Genomic DNA, 6,991 nt, shown 5'->3' with positions numbered 1-6,991 from the left:
GAAAGTCGATGCTCTCACCTATTTTTGTTGTCATTTCTACTTTTTAAGAAATGCGGCCACTTAGAAAAACTTCCAAGTGCGTATGTGGCTCACGGTGTGTTTCTCTTGGGCAGTTCTGTAGGGAGCTAAATGTGAAAGGCAAAACTAAGCTTCTAGAAGACAATTCATGACTGCAGGTCAGGCAAGGATCTCTTGAACAAAATCCAGAAGGCACTAACCACAGAGGATGACATGACAATTTGACGACAATACAATTAATGAAGAGCTCTTCACCCGCATGGCGGGACAAGCCACATAGTGGGGACGTGTGCCACGGCTGACAGACGCCCTTCGTCCAGAGAGAGTGAAGGAGGCCGGGAAGCAGAAGACAGCCCAAGAGAAAACAGCGGGAGAGGCAGGGACAGGCGTTTCGAGGGAGTAACCTAAATGAGTACGTGCGGAGGAGACAGGGAAGCCAAGTGGCACACGTCTAGCCCATCTTTTGATGGGTTTTTACGCCAAGTGTGTGACAAAGCCAACCTAACACGTTTGAGAGGCAGTAGGAACGGGGCCAGAGTCTCCCGTCCATTCAGCCCCCGGATGGAAACCCCTGCTCTGTCCCCAAGGCCGGGGGCCGGCGAGCACGTGGAGGAACGAAACCCGCACATCCACGGGCGCCTTCCCCATGTTGTCGTACCAACACCGCGAGTCCGCGCAGAACGCGGTGTGGATCCAGCCGTGTGGTGTTCCGAACCGTGCAAAACGGAGCGGAGTGTTCTCCAGGGACGCGGGTGTGTGGCAAAGCTCCAGAGAAAAGCTCGCCTGTCACAAACTGAAAATGCGGTTCCCGCGGACTCTGGAGTCGTGGGAACGGCCGCTCCTCAGCTCAGGGGTCCGTGCACAGGCCGTTGATTGTTTTGAAAACATACGGGAGGCATCAGGTGACCATTTTTTGTATGGGCACTTAGAGAGTGAGTCGAAGTTTGCTTAATCACAGAATTCCAGTAAAGTTTTGAGAAAGTCAATGGGACAAAGAGTGTAGACGGAAGGTACGTTTTGGACCAGTGTGGCCGTGCGGCACTGGGAGAAGCGGGTGGCACTGAGGACTCTCAGGACTCGGGGGCGGGGAGCCTTGGAGGCTGGGGGCTGTCTTTGGGGAAACGGAAAAGCAAAGTGGATGCTGGGACGGCTGTGGTCCCAGGAGGGAGGCTGGAGGGGTCCAGACTCTGGAAGTAGAAGCAGAAGACGTGCAGAAGAGGGAGGCTTCGAGAGGCTTGGGGACCCACAGGGCCGCCCGCCCCACTCAGCCTGCTGTGGCCTTCTCTCCTGTGACCGTGCCCAGAAGGCGACTGACCACTCAGGTGGGGCAAGGAGGGCGGAGGGCAGGGGCGTAACAGAGGCCACGGAGGGAAGCAGACAGCCAGTGCGATGCCTGCCCCCAGGACTCCCCTGCTCAGAGGCACCCGCCGCTTCCTAACTATTCTGTCATTCTTAACAAAAAGCTTGTCCATTTGGTCCCCTCATCAAGCCCTGGACTGCACCATAGCCCCAGCTGCCCAGATTCTGGGGGCAAGGCCAGGAAGGGGGCTCCGCGTCTAGTCTGGCCTCCAGGGTTTGCATGGAGCCTTGCAGCCCCGGGAAGAAGGAGGCCAGGATGGGTGCCCGCCCCGTGCTGTGGGGCAGACTGTGACCCAGCCCCGTTTCCACCTGCCCCTCTCTGGCCTAGGGGTGGAGCGCCCACAGAGCAGGGCCCTCCGGAGGTTCTGCAGGGGCCCTGCCTGCTCCTGGAGGGGGATGTTTCTCACCGCGCGCGGGACCATTACCTGGTGCGGCTCCCAGGGGCACAAGTCTGTTGTGAAAGTTGAGGACAGGGTACACTTAGGTCAAGCACTGAGGGGGGGAGGGGGAGATGAGCTGTAGTGAGGAGTGAGCGAATTCCTGTGAGGGAAGGGCAAAAAAACCACAGAAAATGGTTCTGTGAAGAAGGGCCATCTTACTGGAGCAAGAATGTTCCAGGTGAAGGCACTTGTGCCCCAGTGGAAGGGGAGGAGGAGTCAGAGGAAATAGGAGGGAAGGGAGGTTAGGGCCTGCCTTGCAGGGCCTGCCTTGGAGCCACGCTCTGGCTTGTCCCTCGCCTCAGTCGACCACCTGTGACTGCTCGGCACTGGTGCCCAGGGTGGGGGGGTGCATGCAGGGTTTGCAAAGTGGAACCAGCAGAATCGGCAGAAGAGGGCAGAAGCTGGAGCAGGGAGAGAAATGCGTGGATTCCAGAGACGTAAGACTGGACCTTGGATGAGCCAGAGCTGGGGCCCAGCGGCCAAGCCTACAAGCCTCCACCCAGTGCACGTGAGTGAATTGTGGGGGGCAGGAGGAAGGGGAGCAGAGGAGAGCCTTGGGTAGCTCTCCGGGCCTCACAGACCCCCAACACTGTTCCCAGAAGCCAGAGCTTGTGAACTGTCTGGCGTGGACCCACTTCCTCTCAGAACTGAGCTGACTGGGTAACGGTCACCCCTCAGTTCCTCAAGCAGCTGGGCTCAACGGGTGGGGTTACCTCCCTCCAGGAGGACACTCACACACGCCTAGATATTCCTAGGGCTGAAGTGTGGGTCACTCTGGGCAACCTCTCTGTCTCTACACAGGCTTCCCATCAGCAGTAAAGACACTCAGGTGTCTCTCCTCTAAACGAGAACCTTCTCCTAGACCCCACATTCTCCCCACCTCCGTGGGGAGCCTGACCCCTGGCCCTCTGCTCACTACACAGCCTGGCTGCTGTGAATATTTGTAGACAAATTTTTGTGTAGATGAGATTTTATTCTTTTTTTTTTTTTTAGAATTTAAATTTTGATTTTGATTTTAATTTTAATTTTTTCTTTCTTTTAAATGTGAAATTTATTATCAAATTGGTTTCCATACAAGACCCAGTGTTCATCCCAACAGGTGCTCTCCTCAGTGCCCATCACCCACTTTCCCCTCCCTCCCACCCCCCCCCCCCCATCAATCCTCAGTTCATTCTCAGGGTTTTTTTTTATTTTATTTTTTATTTTTTAAAATTTACATCCAAACTTGTTAGCATATAGTGCAACAATGATTTCAAGAGGAGATTCCTTAGTGCCCCTTCCCCATTTAGCCCATCCCCCCCCCACAACCCCTCCAGCAACCCTCAGTTTGTTCTCCATATTTATCAGTCTCTTCTGTTTTGTCCCCCTCCCTGTTTTTATATTATTTTTGTTTCCCTTCCCTTATGTTCATCTGTTTTGGCTCTTAAAGTCCTCATATGAGTGAAGTCATATGATTTTTGTCTTTCTCTGACTAATTTCACCTAGCATAATACCCTCTAGTTCCATCCACGTAGTTGCAAATGGCAAGATTCCATTCTTTTTGATTGCCGAGCAATACTCCATTGTATGGATATACCACATCTTCTTTATCCATTCATCCATTGATGGACATTTGGGCTCCTTTCATACTTTGGCTATTGTCGATAGTGCTGCTATAAACATGGGGGTGCATGTGTCCCTTCGAAATAGCACACCTGTATCCCGTGGATAAATGCCTAGTAGTGCAATTGCTGGGTCATAGGGTAGTTCTATTTTTAGTTTTTTGAGGAACCTCCATACTGTTTTCCAGAGTGGCTACACCAGCTTGCATCCCCATGGACGCGGCTTTATTCTTTTTGGGTAAACAGCTAGGGCTGGATTTGCTGCATCGTGGGAATGCATATATGTTCAACTGTTTAAGACCTCTCCAGCACATAAGGACAGCTATGGCATGGCTCCACTTGATCTACTGTACTTGGTCAAAGTCAGAGGGACAGAAAGTAGAATGGTAGCTACCAGGATCTGAGGCAAAGGAGTGAACGGGGAGTTAGTGTTTAAAGGGTACACAGTTTAGGGGCACCTGGGTGGCTCAGTTGGTTAAGCATCCGACTCTTGATTTCAGCTCAGGTCATGATCTCACAGTTTGTGAGTCCAAGCCCCACATTGGGCTCTGTGCTAACAGCACAGAGTCTGCTTGGGATTCTCCCTCTCTCTCTCTCTCTCTCTCTCTCTCTCTGCCCCTCCCCCACTCATGCTCCTTCTCTCTCAAAATGAATAAAATTTTAAAAACTTTAAAGGGTACACAGTTTCAGTTTGGGAAGATGACGACAAAGTTCAGGAGATGGATGGTTGCACAACACTGTGAACACACTTAACGCCACTGAACTGAGCACTTAAAAATGGTGACAAGGAGAAATTTATTGCTCTATATATTTTGCCTCAATTACGAAAGAAATCTCCAGATTTGCTTCTTTGAGAGCTGCTAAGAGAGTAGGCCTTAAAAGTTTTCATCACAAGAGGTGTGCCCGGGTGGCTCAGTCAGTTAAGTGTCTGAATTCTGCTCAGATCATGATCTTGTGGTTTGTGGGTTCAAGCCCCACATCAGGCTCAATGCTGTCAGCCTGTCAGGGCAGAGCCTGGAGCCTGCTTCGGATTCTGTGTCTCCCTCTCTCTCTGCCCCTCCCCAACTTGCACTCTGTCTCTCAAAAATAAATAAAAATGATTAAAAATTTAAATGTTAGAAAAATGTTTAATTAAAAAATAAAATACTATTAAAAATTTTTTAATAAAAAATGGACAAAGTCCTAAGGTAGAATTATACTATCCCAATGGCTCTTGGATATACATCGTTTCCCAGATAAGAATTTATAAATTGTGCTTCCCTTGCTAATTGTTTTATGGTTAGACTGTAAGTCCTTGGCATTTAAAGACGTTGCACATTCCACTGACTCTTTACAAGTTCCTCTGCTTAGAATCCAGGTGTAGGTGCCATGAATCCAGGTGCCATGAGGTCTTGGCGGTTGCCCAGAGGCTCTGAACCATCAGCAGCAGCAGTGGGAAGGGACAGAAGACCGTGTGAACTCAGGAACAGAAGAAAGTTTAAAAACTCGAAGGCACGCCTGGAACCAGCTGAGGCGGTAAAGGCAGATCCAGCGTCTGTGTGAGGGTTTGACCCTCTGAGGAGGAAGGTGAATCAGAGCACAAGACACCAGGAGGCTGTGGAGAAAGGGAGTCCCACGGCCAGGCCAAGCGTGTCCGTAAAAACCGTTACAGGACAAGGGAAAACAAATATGAGACCATATGTACCAAATGTGAGACCGTAACATAACATAAAATGCAGACGGTGATAATATCATCATCTTTGCAATGGAAAAAGCACCGTTTGAAAGTGAGGGTCGAGAGCCTCAGCAGAAACTTAAGAAATAACAGAGTTGTATGAAGGAAACCTGCAACTTCCCAGGACCCGCGCCGTAAGAGGGAACCGCTGCAGGGAGCAAAGCCCCAGCCGTGGGGTGGGAGGGCTGGACACACAAGAAGCCAAAGGTCACGACGAATGGCAGGAGTGGGGCTGGGGGTGGTGGGTGAAAACAAATCCAGATGATTTGCCCTGAGGGGGAAAAAAACTTCTAATTGGTTGAACGCGGACACTGCCAAGAAAAAAGCGAAAAAGAAGAAATAACAGCTTTACGCAAGGAAATGCTCACCACGGACCCAAATTTAACCCAGGTAGATTTCTGACCCTTGAAGGAGCCGCATGCCCAGATGTTCCAAACTCAGCACTTGGCAGAGGCCCCAGAAGACCAAGGGATCCACCGCAATTGAATGCTAACTTTCTGCAGTCCCTATGGTTCCAAGAGAGGGCGGGGTGCCTGGGGAGAGGCTGAGTTACCTGTGGTCACATGGCCAGCTCCGGGCGGGGCCCTCCTACCCCCCACCCCACCCCGCCCTCCTCAGGTGATTTCTGTTAGAACATCAGCCCTTTGGAGGCAACCTTGACCCAGGGAGGATTCTGCAGTGTTTTACAGATCTAGATGCCCCAGCAACTACACTCTGAGCACTGCTGTGTTAGCAGAGACTTCAGGAATGACACAAAGAAACCTGTGGGAAGGTCCTGTGTGGGGCAGCACGTCCTGCCCCGGCCTGTGGCGTCCGTGCTCAAGGTGGATGAGCCCACAGGTGAGCCCTGTGCTCAGAGGTCAGGGGAGCGGTTGCTCTGATGAGTTGCGTGGGACCCTGACTCTGAGACAGCGAGGGTCCCCACATTCTCCAGATGCCTTCAAGTGACAACTCTGAGAAATCTGCCTGCCCAGAAGTGTGGCCACCTGTGGCTTGCCCTGCTGTTTCTTGTTGACCCTTGGTCTCTTCTGGATATCGGGGATGCTGTCGTGTTTACTCCAAGGCAAAACAACCGGAAGGACGTGGTCATGATAACAGTACAATGCTCCAGGCTGGGCTCCTCCATCCAAAGAAAAAACTTATCTGAGACAAGGGATTAGAGCTGCCACCTGAGTCAGCCTTCGTGGGGAGGGTGGGTCTGTCCCCAGCCCCCTGAGCACATCTGAGGCACCTCTGTTCCTTCTCTGAGTGAGCCGGACCTCTGTGGCCTTCACGCGCTCCATTATCTCTGGGGCCTCAGTTTCCCCATCGGGTAAGGGCCACACAGTGGATCCCCTTACTGCTCCATGGGCAGGGGCACACAGACTGGGCCACCTGAGCAGCAGTACCACCAGGTGGAACAGTCCCGGTGTTGGAGCTGCACATGCAGACAGCAGGTGCCTGCGGGAGGCCTCAGGGCTGGGTCCACATTCTGGCAAACTCTTCTGCAGCTCCAGGGGTGCCGGAACCCGGTCACTGCCAAATGTGAGTGGGAAAGACTTGCCCCCTCCTCCTCCAGGCTTGGCCAGAAGCAGGTGGGAGGAAAGCACCCGCCCTGCCCAGCCCAGCAAGTGACACGCACGGCGGTTCCTCTTTGTGCCGCCTGACCTGGGTTGTAAATACAGCCCATTAAGGCAATAAAAGAGTTAGTTCCAAAGTTTATCCCCTCGGATGCCAGTCTTCAGAGGGAGTTGTCCTTACAGGATGTTGCTGATTTGGGGGAATCTGGTTAAGGACAAAAACAATGTTCTAGACATAAATGAACAACACAAAAACATTTGTGCACAGAAACTGGCTTGCCTGACCCTCCCCTTTTTGTG

Source organism: Acinonyx jubatus, chromosome E2 (assembly GCF_027475565.1).
Source record: "Acinonyx jubatus isolate Ajub_Pintada_27869175 chromosome E2, VMU_Ajub_asm_v1.0, whole genome shotgun sequence".
NCBI lineage: Eukaryota > Metazoa > Chordata > Mammalia > Carnivora > Felidae > Acinonyx > Acinonyx jubatus.
This window is presented reverse-complemented; position numbering follows the sequence as displayed.